The sequence below is a fragment of the Bufo gargarizans genome, chromosome 2 (genome assembly GCF_014858855.1).
Source record: "Bufo gargarizans isolate SCDJY-AF-19 chromosome 2, ASM1485885v1, whole genome shotgun sequence".
In the NCBI taxonomy this organism is placed as follows: domain Eukaryota; kingdom Metazoa; phylum Chordata; class Amphibia; order Anura; family Bufonidae; genus Bufo; species Bufo gargarizans.
The window spans coordinates 144,391,656-144,405,522 of NC_058081.1; positions in this window are offsets into that span (position 1 = coordinate 144,391,656).

Genomic DNA, 13,867 nt, shown 5'->3' on the forward strand with positions numbered 1-13,867 from the left:
TTTGATCTACCTTGTTCCAGCCTTGCCTTGTTAATCTCTGTGATTCCTTGCACCTGCTCTTTATAAGCCCAGCCTCTTGCACCAGATCCCTGCTGGTTATTGTTCTTCTGGACTTGATCCTGCTGCATCTACCGCTGTTCCTCTGTTGCTACTGCTACCAACTTGACTGCTGCCGACCTCGGAATTGTCCCCGACTACTCTTCTGCTTGTCCCTACCAACTGAACTGCTACCACCGTTCCCGATCCGGATTGTCTGACCACGCTCACTGCCGCCTGCCCTGACCCACCGCCTGCCAACCGATTACGCCTCTGCCTGACTTCCTGCAACTACAACCTGCCTGCGGTCCTTGCCACTGGGCTCCCACCTCCAGCCAGCTGTCCTCTGACTCAGGTGAGCCTGTAGGATTGCAACAGAATAACCAGCCCAAAAATGGAGTCCGCGATGGCCACCCTGTGCAAACAAGTCTCCGAACTTCAGGAGTTTGGCGCCTCTGCCCAAAAGGAAATGGCTCAACTTCAAGGTGCAATCCAGAGCCAACAGAGGGAAATTATCGACTTGCAGCGTCAACTACTGGACGTACGCGGCACGGTCACAGACACCTGCATGCCTCTCCCGTCAAAGTTTAACGGCGATCGGGATCAGTTTCAGGGGTTCCTCAACCAATGCCGTATCCTACTTTCAGATGCAGCTGGGCTCCTTTTCCTCGGACAGAAAGAAGATCCTGTTCATCATTAACCTTCTAACTAACGAGGCCCTGGCATGGGCATCCCCATATGTGGAATCCCACAGTCCCTTATTAAATAACCTAGACAACTTCACCGCAGCCATGAGCCAAGTCTTCGACGACCCTAACCGCTGCGCGACTGCCGAGGCTAGGCTGCACAGTCTACGGCAGGGAAGACGCTCTGTAGCCGAGTATACCTCCGAGTTCCGCCTCTGGGTCACGGACACCACCTGGAACCCCGCTGCTCAGAAAAGTCAATTTCGCCGCGGACTCTCCGAACTTATAAAGGATGAGCTCGCCAGGGTAGACGCCCCAGATGATCTGGATGACTTCGTCCAACTGTGCATCCGAATTGACTGGAGACTCGCAGAAAGAAGGAGAGAAAGACTCTGGTCCTTAGATAACAGGCCCGCATACCCTTTCACTCCAATGACTCAGCCGGCTCACCAACCCTCCACCGAACCGATGCAGGTTGACACACTGCGCAAGACTCTATCGGCTGCTGAAAAGGAGAGACGACTGGCCGCAGGCCTCTGCCTTTACTGTGGCGAGTCAGGGCACTTCGCTATCAGGTGCCCCAATAAGACTCGCCGAACCATTGCTGTCACTGAATTACGGGAATTACAACAAGCCACAATTTCACCCTTGGCCTCTGAAACCATGGACACTACAGGTACCGGGTCCCACTTCATTGTTCCCATCCTTATCACCATTGGGGAACAACAACTTCCCTGCTCCGCAATGCTTGACTCGGGGGCCGGCGGAAATTTCATGGACTTGACCTTCGCCCATGAGAACAACATACCACTGGTAACCAGGGCAGCCCCCATCGATCTGGAAACCGTCGATGGGACCCCGCTCTCTTCTGGGCCGGTTACGCACCAGACCGTTGATCTTCAACTCCTCGTCAAACCCGATCATCAGGAAACCATTCACTTCTCCCTGATCACCTCCCCTAAGTTTCCGGTGATCCTAGGCATCCCTTGGTTGGAAACCCACAACCCCTCGGTGGACTGGGACGCCCGCTGCATACGGTTCCGCTCGGACTTTTGTTCTCAGAACTGTTTACATGAATCCGTCCCTCCTCCGCCCGAAGAACCTACCATATTCGGACTATCCACCAGGGAGCTTTTACCCCCTCAATATCGAGAATTCCAGGATGTCTGTGACAAAAGAAATGCAGACAAACTGCCCCTGCATCGGCCTTATGACTGTCCGATTGAGCTGCTACCATTGAGCCGAAATACCCTTCGGCAGTATATACTCCCTCTCCGAGCCGGAACTAAAGGCCCTGAAGGAGTACTTAGACGAAAATCTAAAAAAAGGTTTTATCCGACCTTCCACATCTCCTGCAGGGACCCCTTTCTTCTTCGTGGAGAAAAAAAGACTCTTCTCTACGCCCTTGCATAGATTATCGAAAGCTCAACAACGTTACTGTGAAGAACCGGTACCCTCTCCCCCTGATTTCTGAACTCCTTGAGAGACTTCGGGCGGCAAAAGTCTTCACTAATCTCGATCTCCGAGGAGCCTACAACCTGGTCCGAATTCGCCCGGGGGACGAGTGGAAAACCGCCTTCCGAACCCGCTACAGTCACTTTGAGTATCTGGTCATGCCTTTCGGCCTCTGCAATGCCCCTGCTACCTTCCAACATTTTATCAACGACGTCCTCAGGGACATGCTTGACCAATTTGTGGTAGCATATCTGGACGATATTTTGATTTTCTCAGAAGACCCTGAACAACATAGTGGGCATGTCCGCAGGGTGCTACAGAAACTCTGTGAACAGTCTCTCTATATTAAACTGGAGAAGTGCGAATTTGAACAGACTTCCACCCAATTCCTCGGCTATATTATTTCCCCGGAGGGCTTAAGTATGGATCCCCGGAAGATCCAGGCCGTGACTGAGTGGCCCGCCCCGAAGAACGAAAAGGAGGTCCAGAGGTTTGTAGGTTTTGCAAACTTTTATTGGAAGTTCATCAGGAACTTTTCGAAAATCATCGCCCCAATCACTCAACTAACAAAAAAGACTGCCCCCTTCGTGTGGACTCCGGAGGCACAGGAGGCCTTTGCTAAACTGAAGTCCCTCTTCACCTCTGCCCCGATCCTGGCCCACCCAAACCCTGAATTACCATTTACGGTCGAGGTGGACGCCTCCGACGCTGCGGTGGGCGCAATTCTGTCTCAACGTTCAGGGGAAAAGATGCTGCTACACCCTTGTGCTTTCTTTTCCCGCCAGATGTCCCCCGCTGAACGGAATTACGACATCGGGAATAAGGAACTGCTGGCAATCAAGGACGCTTTCACCGAGTGGAGACACTTGCTGGAGGGGGCCCACAATCCCATCTCTGTATACACCAACCACTGGAACCTAGAGTTTATCCGCAGCGCCAAGAAACTCACCGCCAGACAGGCCTGGTGGAGTCTGTTTTTCTCCAGATTCAATTTTGTTATCTCCTATCGCCCTGGGTCGAAGAACGGCAAAGCAGATGCTCTCTCAAGCATGTTCTCTGAACCCTCTCAGATCAATGAGGCTCCGGCCGGTATCCTTCCCGACAGAAGCATCCTAGGAGCCACCTACTTGAGGGAACTCCTGGGTTCCCTCAAGGAAGGGTATGAGAACGATCACCTCCTCACCTACCCACCTGGAGCTGTAAACCTTACTCTCAAGGGTGGCTACTGGTTGTACCGGGATCAGCAGTTGTACGTACCAGAATCTGCACGACTTGACGTACTTAAACTCAACCACAATTCCAAACCAGCCGGCCATCTGGGTATCAGAAGGACCCAGGAGCTCCTCTCCCGTTTCTTCTGGTGGCCAACTTACAGAAAAGATACCGAGAGGTTTGTCTCCTCATGCACGACGTGCGCCCGCAACAAGAACCCCCGCTCCTCCCCCGTGGGCTTGCTGTGTCCACTCCCGGTTCCCTCCCGCCCCTGGGGTTCAATCTCCATGGACTTTATTGTGGACCTTCCTCCCTCCAAGGGCATGAACACCGTTCTGGTCATCGTCGACCGTCTCACCAAAATGGCCCACTTCATCCCCTGCAAGGGCCTACCTACCGCCAAACAGACGGCCGATCTCGTACTCCGAGAGGTTTTTAGGCTACATGGGGCCCCGGACGATGTTGTTTCGGATCGGGGAGTACAGTTCACTTCCAGGTTCTGGAGAAACTTCTGTCAAGCCCTTGGGATCAAGATGAACCTGTCTTCTGCGTTCCACCCCCAATCCAATAGGCAGACCGAGAGAACGAATCAAATCCTCGAGCAGTATTTGCGCTGTTTCGTCACCCATCTGCAGGACGACTGGCTGGACCACCTCTCTACGGCCGAGTTCGCCTATAACAATGCGGAGCACAGTTCTACCCAATACAGCCCGTTCTACGCTAACACCGGCCTACACCCAACCTTCATCCCTCACTTGCCTATTTCCACCACAGTCCCAGCTGTGGCCGAACGTCTTGCAAGTCTACAACAGGCACAGGAAAATATTCGGAACAATCTACATTGAGCCCAGAGCCGCTTCAAGCGGGCAGCGGATAAACACCGCAAACCTGCTCCGGAATTCCAGGTAGGAGAAAAGGTGTGGCTCTCCACCAGAAACCTAAGCCCAAAGGTTCCCTCCCGGAAGTTGGGCCAAAAATACATGGGTCCTTTCCGGATCACGGCTCGAATCAACGAAGTCACTTTCCGACTCGACCTTCCCGACTCCATCCGAGTACACCCGGTTTTCCACTGCTCTCTCCTGAAACCACATGTTGAGAACAATTTCCCAGGCCGCCATCCCCCTCCTCCTCCTCCGGTAAGAGTACAAGACCAGGAGGAATACACTGTGGCCAAGATCCTTGACTTCAGACTCCACCGTGGAAGGCTGCAGTATCTAGTTGTATAGGAGGATAACTCCTGGGAGCCGGAGGAAAATGTCCATGCCTCCAGACTGGTAAAAGCTTTCCACCAAAGACATCCCGATAAGCCATCATCTGCGGTGCCCGGAGGTCACCTTGGAGGGGGGGGGAGTACTGTCAGGATTCGAACCAGTGACCAGCCATGTCCCAGGCAGTAGCTCTAGCCACTAGACTACCAACCCTTCTGGACATTTCCTTTTACTGAACTCTTTGATCTACCTTGTTCCAGCCTTGCCTTGTTAATCTCTGTGATTCCTTGCACCTGCTACTTCCTCTTTATAAGCCCAGCCTCTTGCACCAGATCCCTGCTGGTTATTGTTCTTCTGGACTTGATCCTGCTGCATCTACCGCTGTTCCTCTGTTGCTACTGCTACCAACTTGACTGCTGCCGACCTCGGAATTGTCCCCGACTACTCTTCTGCTTGTCCCTACCAACTGAACTGCTACCACCGTTCCCGATCCGGATTGTCTGACCACGCTCACTGCCGCCTGCCCTGACTCACCGCCTGCCAACCGATTACGCCTCTGCCTGACTTCCTGCAACTACAACCTGCCTGCGGTCCTTGCCACTGGGCTCCCACCTCCAGCCAGCTGTCCTCTGACTCAGGTGAGCCTGTAGGATTGCAACAGCGGAATTGCCATCATCTGGCCAAGTTGCTGGTGTGCTTTGGCTGGAACCACAATTACCCAGTGGGCTGTAAAGGACATATATTTTCCTTGACCATAGTCAGGGGCGTACACAGAAATGATTGGGACCCATAGCAAGAATTTAAATTGGGCCCCCATGCCCGTTCCTAGTCCCTCCCACTATGCGCCCTGGCTCCTCTCACTACCCTCCCTAACTTCTCCCCTGCCCCACGTCGTGCAGCAGTATTTTTTTCTACAAAATGGCAGTACTCACCCTGGAACCCAACAGACCCATTATAGTGAATGGGATCTGGTAGGTTCTAGTGGTGTTCAGCATATATTGACAAGAATCTGGGGCATTACATGATGTAATACCACCCAACTTTCCTGCTGTCCAGCATGCCACATGCACATGAGAAAAGTGTGAGGAAGTGAGTGCCCCCTTCCCCATCCTCTGTGTCATGCAGGACAGCTGGGAGACACTGACATTACTCGATATCCTGCATGACACATGTGAAGAGACAGGAGTCTCTGGGAAAGCTGAGTGAACCCCTCCCCCTGCCTTTCCATATTCTTATTATCTGCATTTATGCCTTGCAGGAAATCTGAGTGACATTACATAATGTAATAGCACCCAGCTTTTCTGCTGTCCTGCATGGCACATGTGGAGAGACATGAGAATAGTCTGAGAAAGCTGAGTAACACATATCCCCCCTATTCTCATATCTTCTCATGCCTCTGCACTTGTGCCATGCAGGACATCAGGAAAGCTGAGTCCCATTACATAATAGCACCCAGCTTTCCTCCTGTTCTGAATGGCATATGTGCGGAGGAATAGCCTGGGAAAGCTGAGTGACCCCCCCCCCCCTTCACACATACGCCTTGGCACTGTCCTCACGTCACTTACTTCATTACTGGTGGGGTTGCTGCAATCCAGAGGAATCAAGCATGATGGAGCTAACAGGCGGGAGGTGGAGCTAGCAGGCAGGAGGCGGGGCTAGGAGGCGGGGCTAACAGACGGGAGACAGTTAGGAAGATAGACAGGGGCGGGGACTCTCCTTCACTGCAGGCCCCATAGCAGCTGCGTGGTCTGCCTATGTGGTTAGGTACGCCACTGACCATAGTAACAGCTCCACATGTCAGCTTTGGCATGAACTGTACCAGATGCTGACGGGCTCAAGGACTGCCCCACCTTCGGCTCAACATACGTGTGCAGGGCTGGTACAGCCTTTTTGGAGAAGTACAGTTATTTGTTTTAGAGAAGTAATGACGGCTTGGGACTCTCCACCTTGGCTGTGAACAAGCCATCAGCTCTCTGAAAGGTGCAGAGACATGGAAAGGGGGGATACTGTTGTCTCTTTGCAATTCGCCTCAGTGATCTATTTTTGGCGAAAAATCAGGAGTGGATCATTAAAGGAGAGAAAGTATAACAGACAGATACGACTTCTCGTCTTTTTTTTTTATTCAGTCCTTGTTTTAACTTTATCAAGAAACCTGACTTGCTGCACCCTTAGTAAGGACCTGCATGTAAAACTGTAACCTGGGTTATGCCCTGGGCATACAACACACCCTCATGCACAGGAAGGTGTGCATTTTTGCCTGAAATATGTTCTGTGTGTATATATAACTATATTAGGCACCGTTTGGTCAGCAGAAAGTTTAGATCTTTATATGCCACACTATATTCTTTCATTTGTAGCAGTGTAAACAGTACAACCTGACTAGTGGACTACCTCCTATTACATTCCGATAAATCTGAGTAGTGGACTACCTCCTACTACATACATATGAACCAAATTAGTGGACTACCCCCTATTACATTCATTTGAACCTAAGTAGTGGTGTTCTGCCCAGCCAAGTTTGAGAATCAATACAGATCACGTCTGCCTCAGTTTTGGTATTCCTGTAGTGATTAATGTGGTTATACCAACATCTAGCGGTGTTAAGTTATATTACACTTTGTTTTTCCTGTTACAAAGACTGCTGCATTGTAGGTGGTGCAAAGCATTGTGGGAGTGCACAGCATCCTGGGAAAGAGAAGTCTCAGAGTACAACCTGTTGACGAGTAAACAAGTCAGACTACAGTACAAAGAAGAGTCCTCTTATTTGGAAGACAGGAATGGTTTATGCTGAATGTCAGACTGCACACTGTGTGAATGTGTATGAATACAGAACAGTAAAACAGATGCTAGTCACCAGCGATAGTATATCTGAATATACGGAGCCATCACACAAGCGGTCCTGCATGCACGATTGCAGCGGCTGCCATACAGTCACAAGAAGCAAGAGCCTCCAGCAAATGCAGCCCCCAGCAAATGCAGCACAATCCAGACCATGCTGAAGTCCGTCTCTACATAGATTGAGTCCGCACAGAGACATTAGGCAGCCAGCAAAAGGCACACAATGTCCGCTAGCCAGGCATCATCATACAGGACCAGGTCACGAGCAAGCTGCTCTAACAAATCCTCAATAAAAAAAATTGCTGCTCTCGCCCGTGCAGAAGCTTAAGCTGCAAAAGTAAGGTCTTCTTTTGCTACACAAGAGATGCAGCTAAAGAAGAGACAGCATTCCTGCAAGCATGACTGCAGAAGTCACTGGAAAAGGAGAGAGCATGCTTGCAAGCGTCACTGGAAAAGGAGAGAGCATGCCTGCAAGCATCACTGGAAAAACTCACAACAGAGAAAGAAGTGGCAGCCTCAATAGCCAAAGCAGAGTTCCTAGAAGCCATGGAGTTCCCCCAATCCGAGAAACACAGCGAAGTACTTGGACCAGACCTAGATCAACAAAATCCAGCACATCGTGTCTGAGAATATATCTGAGAATATGTCCATCAGCAGATGACAACTATGATCCAGTATATCAGCCAGCTTATACAGAGTGTCAAAGATCCTACTTTGAACCACAGTACCTCCAGCAGGACGGTATGCAGCAATACGATGCTGACCACAACTACCGCCCTGCAGAATGAAAGCTACAACCTTCAATTCGACTTAAAGGGACAACCTTCACGTCAGAATGGTATTATACAGACTTCCCTAAGCCAGCAACCCCTAAATGGTATGGTGATACACCACACACGCAGCATAACACACCGAGTAGTATTGGCGCTAACCAGGCTGCCATGGACTTTGCTAAGTTCTTTGTTAAACGGGAGCTGGTTACCAAAAGATTTATAAAGTTCACTGATCGTCCCGAGAACTACAGGGCATGGCGAGCCTCCTTCCAAAACGCCATAAGAGACTTGGATATTTCCTGTAGTGAGGAGTTAGATCTCTTGGTAAAGTGGCTTGGAAGCAAGTCTGCTGAACACGCCAAAAGAATATGAGACATTAACATAAACTATCCAGGCAAAGGCCTAAAGATGGTGTGGGAAAGACTTGATGAGCATTATGGGTCAATAGAAGCTATTGAAAATGCTTTATATAAGAGAATTAATAATTTTCCAAGAATAGTGGGTAGGTGTTAGCAGAAGCTCAGGGAACTCAGGGACTCGTTGATAGAGATTCAGGTTGCTCAAGCAGAAGAAGGGCTAGCATACCTGGACACCGCCAGAGGTGTCAGCCCAAGAGGCTGAAGCAAAGTATGGGTCAGATGTCAGATCTTTTGTGGAAAAATATTTCTACGTGGACGACTGCTTGAAATCCGCACCCACGAACGAGACTGCAATCAGTCTCCTGAAAAGGGATCAAGAGATGCTCGCTCTATCTAATCTGAGGTTGCACAAAATCGCCTCCAACAGCCATGAGTTGATGGAAGCCTTCTCACTCCAAGACCATTCAAATGATCTAAAGGACTTGGATCTTAGCACCGACTCCCTTCCAGTGCAGTGAAGCCTCGGTTTGCTCTAGGATTTAAAGGCAGACACATTCACTTTCCAAATCAGCAAGGAAGAAAAAGCCTTCACAAGCAGAGGAGTCCTGTCCACCATAAACAGCTTATATGATCCTCTGGAATTCATAGCGCCTGTTAACATCCAAGGTAAAATGATGTTTAGAGATTTCAACACAGAGACATCTGATTGGGATGATCTGCTTCCTACGGAGAAAAAGGACCTGTGGACAGGTTGAAAGAAGTCTCTCGAAACTTTGACCAGCCTTCACGTGGCACGACCCTATGCTTCTATTCCATCAACTGAAGTCAAGATGCAAAGACTGTACAGTTGCAAGAAAAAGTATGTGAACCCTTTGGAATAATATGGATTTCTGCACAAATTGGTCATAAAATGTGATCTGATCTTCATCTAAGTCACAACAATAGACAATCACAGTCTGCTTAAACTAATAACACTCAAAGAATTAAATGCTACCATGTTTTTATTGAACACACCATGTAAACATTTACAGTGCAGGTGGAAAAAGTATGTGAACCCTTGGATTTAATAACTGGTTGAATCTCCTTTGGCAGCAATAACTTCAACCAAACATTTCCTGTAGTTGCAGATCAGACGTGCACAACGGTCAGGAGTAATTCTTGACCATTGCTCTTTACAGAACTATTTCAGTTTAGCAATATTCTTGGGATGTCTCAAGCATCTCAATCGGGTTGAGGTCAGGACTCTGACTTTGCCCCTCCAGAAGGTGTATTTTCCTCTTCTTAAGCCATTCTGTTGTTGATTTACTTCTATGCTTTGGGTCATTGTCCTGTTGCAACACCCATCTTCTGTTGAGCTTCAGCTGGTGGACAGGTGGCATTAAGTTCTCCTGCAAAATGTCCTGATAAACTTGGGAATTCATTTTTCCTTCAATGATGGCAATCTGTTCAGGCCCTAACGCAGCAAAGCAGCCCCAAACCATGATGCCCCCACCACCATAATTCACAGTTGGGATGAGGTTTTGATGTTGGTGTGCTGTGCCTCTTTTTCTCCACACATAGTGTAGTGTGTTTCTTCCAAACAACTCAACTTTGATTTTCATCTGTTCACAGAATATTTTGCCAGTACTGCTGTGGAACATCCAGGTGCCCTTGTGCAAACTGTAAACGTGCAGCAATGTTTTTTTGGGCAGCAGTGACTTCCTCTGTGGTATCCTCCCATGAAATCCATTCTTGTTTAGTGTTTTACATATTGTAGATTCGCTAACAGGGATGTTAGCATATGCCAGAAACTTTTGTAAGTCTTTAGCTGACACTCTAGGATTCATCCTCACCTCATTGAGCAGTCTGCGCTGTGCTCTTGCAGTCATCTTTAGAGGACAGCCATTTCTAGGGAGAGTAGCAGCAGTGCTGAACTTTCTCCATTTATAGACAATTTTTCTTACCGTGGACTGATGAACAGCAAGGCTTTTGGAGATACTTTTATAACCCTTTCCAGCTTTATGCAAGTCAACAATTCTTAATCGTAGGTCTTCTGAGAGCTCTTTTGTGTGAGGCATCATTCACATCAGGCAATGCTTCTTGTGAAAAGCAAACCCAGAACTGGTGTGTTCTTTATAGGGCAGGGCAGCTGTAACCAACACCTCCAATCTCATCTCATTGATTGGACTCAAGTTGTCTGACACCTCACTTCAATTAGCTCTCGGAGATGTCATTAGTCTTGGGGTTTACATACTTTTTCCACATGCACTGTGAATGTTTACATGGTGTGTTCAATAAAAACATGGTAACATTTAATTCTTTGTGTGTTATTAGTTTAAGCAGACTGTGATTGTCTATTGTTGTGACTTAGATGAAGATCAAATCACATTTTATGACCAATTTGTGCAGAAATCCATATCATTCCAAAGGGTTCATATACTTTTTCTTGCAACTGTATATCTTCTGTGATGCTTCAGTCAAGACGATTGCAGCCGTAGCATACCTAAAGACCATAGACGTCAAAGAACAATGCCATATAGGATTTGTCATGAGCCGGACCAAACTGGTGCCACGCCGCGAACACACAATACGCTGCACTGCTGTGGACTACCACCTATTACATTCCACTCTTACATCTACCACTGTGGACTTAGCAGTGGACTACCACCTATTACATTCATATGAACCTGAGTAGTGGACTACCCCCATTTACATTCATATATACCTGAGTAGAGGACTACTTCATATTACATACATATGAGTAGTGGACTAACCCCATTTGCATTCATATTAACCTGAGTAGTGAACTACCCCTATTACATTCATATGAACCTGAGTAGTGGACTCCCCCCATTTATATTCATATATACCTGAGTAGTGGACTACTTCCTATTACATACATATGAATAGTGGACTAACCCCATTTGCATTCATATTAACCTGAGTAGTGAACTACCCCCTATTACATTCATATGAACCTGAGTAGTGGACTCCCCCCATTTATATTCATATATACCTGAGTAGTGGACTACTTCATATTACATACATATGAGTAGTGGACTAACCCCATTTGCATTCATATTAACCTGAGTAGTGAACTACCCCCTATTACATTCATATGAACCTAAGTAGTGGAATACCCCTTATTCCATTAATATGAACCTAAGTAGTGGACAACCCCTATTACATTAATATAAACCTGAGCAGTGGACTACCCCTTATTACATTCATATGAACCTGAGTAGTGGAATATCCCCTATTCCATTCATATGAACCTAAGTAGTGGACTACCCCCATTTACATTCATATAAACCTGAATAGTGGAATACCCCCTATTATAGTCATACTGTATGGACTTGAATAGTGGACTACCCCTATTACATTCATATGACCCTGACCAGTGGACTACCCCCTATTACATTCCTATGAACATGAGTAGTGAACTACCGCCTATTACATTCATATGAACCTGAGTAGTATATTAACCCCTATTACATTCATATGAACCTACGTAGTGGACTACCTCCTATTACATTCCTATGAACCTGAGTAGTGGACTCCCCCCATTTACATTTCCATGAACCTGAGTAGTGGATGACCACCTATTACATACATATGAACCTGAGTAGTGGATGACCACCTATTACATTCATATGAATCTGAGTGGTAGATCACCCACTATTACATTCATATGAACCTGATTAGTGGACTACCCCCTATTGCTTTCATATGAACCTGAATAGTGGACTACCTCCTACTACATTCATATGAACCTGAGTAGTGGACTACCCCCTACTACATCCATATGAACCTTAGTAGTGTACTACCTCCATTTACATTCATATGAACCTGAGTAGTGGACTACCCCTGATTACATTCATATGAACCTGAGTAGTGGACTACCCCCATTTACATTCATATGAACCTGAGTAATGGACTACCTCCTATTATATTCATATGAACCTGAGTAGTAGATCACCCCCTATTACATTCATATGAACCTACTGTAAGGGATCACTCTCTCAAGCAGGGCGGCGATGACACTTCAAGTCCAAATGGTGCCTTATTTTGGCACTTCAGCACCAGCACAAACATAAAGATAAAAATAAACACCTACCCGTCTAGGCACTACCTAATACATAGGTCATCTGTAACTCACCTGTAGAGCGCAGTTCACACACTGAATTATATCACGCTGAGACCACACAGAGCCTCTGCAGGCTTCCGTTTCCAAGTCCTCTCTTGGGTCACTTCCTCTCCCCCAGATTCATACACTGAGGGTTGGTTTATACCTCATTGATTACAGCCCAGCTGAGCTCACCTGTGATATCCTCAGCTAAAGGCAATACGTGGAATGGCAGATCCCACTACCAAACCTACCCACCAGTCCAAATAAAATCCAGCCCAGAACCGAATCTAGACAAAACTGTCTCAGCAAACTACACTGAAACCACTGCAGCTTTCTGGATTTTAGTTATCTCACCCAGCTGTGATATCTGGGTGGGATATACACGCCTTCCAGCACTGTACACATGACTACACTACGTAGTGGACTACCCCCTATTACATTCCTATGAACCTGACTAGTAGATCACCCCCTATTAGATTTATATGAACCTATTGTACGTAGTGGACTACCTCCATTTACATTCCTATGAACCGGAGTAGTAGATTACCGCTTATTACATTCATATGCCCTTATAGCAATTAATATATCAGGGCCGCTATCCAATGGACAATGCTGTGATTAGTAAGCTTTGAGGAGGCTGCGATGCTCATCGGAGTGCCACAGCTCCTCAAACAGCTGATCTGGTGTCAGACCCCCACTGATCAGATACTGATGATCTATCCTGAGGGTAGGCCATCAGTATAAAAACCCCTTTAAGTACCCTTGCTCCTCCCGCTTCCTCCACCAGCCTCTCCCTGTCCTTCTTGGTTTAAAGGGCCAGGTTCTTACATAGTCATCTCCTCTCATGTTGTAACCAAAAAGGGCAAATTCCTCAGTGCTTGCTGCTTGTTAGTTTAGCACCATTAGGGCAGAGATGTGATAAACTATAGTCACTTATCTAAAGGACCTACCAATAGAGTTGAGCGAACACCTGGATGTTCGGGTTCGAGAAGTTCGGCCGAACATCCCGGAAATGTTCGGGTTCGGGATCCGAACCCGATCCGAACTTCGTCCCGAACCCGAACCCCATTGAAGTCAATGGGGACCCGAACTTTTCGGCACTAAAAAGGCTGTAAAACAGCCCAGGAAAGAACTAGAGGGCTGCAAAAGGCAGCAACATGTAGGTAAATCCCCTGCAAACAAATGTGGATAG